The following is a 2565-nucleotide window of genomic DNA, read 5'->3' as shown; positions in this document are numbered from 1 at the left end:
TAACTGTACAGAGTATTGGCATTGTTAACTTCAAAAATAAATACAGCTGCTGGAATTAGGACAGTCTAATGGAGCACATTAATGATGCCCCTGAGGGAGTTCGTTCAATTCAATACTGTGTGCCTCACTGTGACGCCAGTCTCCCTTGCTGAATATGTTGCCCGTGGCACCATTTCTGATGTGGAACTTCCCCCACTGGCTCATCAGTTTTTGGTCCATACTTTCCGTAATTAATCCGCTTTGTGTTTTCATGGCACTAAAGCCAATGGCAGGTCAAGATTTATGCAGACGCGGTTGCTCGATATTTCCATTTGAAACTTAAATGCCTGTCTCTTTTTTCATGCAACTTAACAATTGATGGCCGAGCCAACGTGGCACCAGAAAAATGGAACTGAACATCCATACCCGAGGGTGAACCTGCACCCATCCATCTCCATCCTGAGATCCATCCCTACCCCAGGGTTCATCTCATAACCTCCTTCTATTAGTTCCCACCTCCATGTTTGTTTACTTGCCATCTACGTCCACTCAGACTCCAAAGCTGGCATGACTCCATCCCAGTCATCAGCCTAGTTTATCCTCGTTGCTGGTGCATCTTGCGAAAGCCCAACTACGCCCATTCCAGAGTCTGCAGTCAGGGGCATGAGCCAGGTTCTAAAGTGAGGGGGAGCGAGCACATCAAAAAAGGGCACCAGGACACATGCCAGATGATGAGTCAGTGGTTGAATGGCGGGCTCCACTGAGTTGTCAGGGGGGAGGAGGGTGGTGTGGTGGTTGGACTGGGTTGGGGGGGGGGGGGTGGAAGAGAGGCACCACTTTTTAAAAATGTTCTCCCCTGCACCTCTCCTAGTTGAGAACCTAATATCTTGACTTATTAAAAAAGATCCAACTCTCCAAATTCTCTCATTTTTGCCAATTTTTTTTTCAACCTGTTAATTATGGGAGACCATGCTGATTTAAAGGATTCTTTTGGATCTACTAGGAGAGGATCTTTTTTTTAAAGCGCAGCTGTGTTGGGGAAGAACACCCGAATCCAATCCAGTTTCTGTCGTGACTCCAGTTCTGATTTTGCCCCGCGCCGGAGGCGGGTTGTCGGCGGGCGCTGTGCGCTGAGGGCACGGTGCGCGCTCCTGGCATCCCACCGAGGCACGAGTTCAGCCCCAGCGAGCCGGGCAGTGTGCTTCGCAGACCCAGAAGGGGCAAGAGCAAGGCACCTCCTCGGCCGCAGCGCCCTTGGATCTACACCGTGCAGAAGGCACAGCAGAACCAGGTGGCTTTCAGCTGCCGTGGGTGCGAGCAGACCTGCAGCAACTGTCGCTTCCATCTGCGAGGGAGAAGCAGTTGGGCTTGAGTGTCAAGCCAGGACAGGTGGGGAGTCCGGAACATGAGCCACGGATGGGTGGTTGGTGAAGACCCCCCTGTTCGTTGGCTATTAACTGAAGCCTCGGCTAACCAGGTAAATTCGGGTGCCGGCTGGACTCCGAAAAGAAGCTGATCCGATGTGTTTATTCTTTCGCCACGTTATTTGGCTATGAATTTCTTCGCTCGTTTCTGCTGTGCTGGAAGTGCATGTGTCTCCTGACTAAAGCCAGCGAAGCAGAACCTCGCAGACTTGTTTGCAAAGGATCCCGAAAGGGGAGTTTGCAAATCGGGGACTTCGCCCCCCCCCCCAAAAATCTCAGGTTAAAGCTGTTTCATGATTCCCCTCATTGAGGGACTTGGCCTGTTTTTTAAAAAATGACTCCTTTAACTTGTGTTATTTTGCACCAGGAGGCAGCTCGTGGATATAAAACCCATTGCAAAATGCAAACTGCTTTTGGTTATTTGGGAAGTGCACAGTGATTGTCAACTGTTAAACACCGGGAAAGAATAAATTTAAAAAAAATCCCCTCACTTCAGAAAGGGGGGGGGGGGGGGTCTCGTTTCTGTCGGTGACTGGGTTTGCTGGGCAGCGCTGCACAGGTGCATTGGAGTCAGGTTCGGCTTTCCTTCCCTGACCTGACCACCCTTCACCGGCTCCCTGGCCCGGTGTCTTTGTCGGCATTCTGTCTCGGTTGCGAATGTTGGTCTTTTTGATTGGGGGCGGGTGCAAACGTTCACTTCTTCTTGTTTCCCGGCCGGCAGCAGCGTGCTTTTGTTTCGGTAATAACCACGAGATTCAGAACCACGGCACGGGAGAGGGAGAGAGGGAGAAGGGGGGAGAGAGGGAGAAGGGGGGAGAGAGGGAGAAGGGGGGAGAGAGGGAGAAGGGGGGAGAGAGGGAGAAGGGGGGAGAGAGGGAGAAGGGGGGAGAGAGGGAGAAGGGGGGAGAGAGGGAGAAGGGGGGAGAGAGGGAGAAGGGGGGAGAGAGGGAGAAGGGGGGAGAGAGGGAGAAGGGGGGAGAGAGGGAGAAGGGGGGAGAGAGAAGGGGGGAGAGAGAAGGAGGGAGAGAGAAGGGGGAGAGAGAGAAGGAGGGAGAGAGAGAAGGAGGGAGAGAGAGAAGGGGGAGAGAGAGAAGAGGGGGAGAGAGAGGGGGAGAGAGAGAAGGAGAGAGAGAAGGAGGGAGAGAGAGAAGGGGGGAGAGAA

At 52.8% G+C, this 2565-nt stretch overlaps 1 protein-coding gene across 1 annotated transcript in view; it reads left to right on the top strand.

Annotated features, from left to right (window-relative positions):
* The first annotated feature begins 1197 nt into the window (after window positions 1–1197).
* LOC138759042 (semaphorin-6B-like) overlaps window positions 1198–2565 on the top strand; it is a 480615-nt gene continuing 479247 nt past the window's right edge. Inside the window, exon 1 of the mRNA XM_069928857.1 lies at window positions 1198–1456. The gene's annotated coding sequence lies outside the window, so the exon portion shown is untranslated. The remainder of the gene's footprint in view (window positions 1457–2565) is intronic.

The sequence above is a fragment of the Narcine bancroftii genome, chromosome 3, assembly GCF_036971445.1.
Source record: "Narcine bancroftii isolate sNarBan1 chromosome 3, sNarBan1.hap1, whole genome shotgun sequence".
NCBI classification, from domain to species: domain Eukaryota; kingdom Metazoa; phylum Chordata; class Chondrichthyes; order Torpediniformes; family Narcinidae; genus Narcine; species Narcine bancroftii.
The sequence above is the reverse complement of the archived record's forward strand: the minus strand, read 5'-3'. Positions and strand labels throughout refer to the sequence as shown.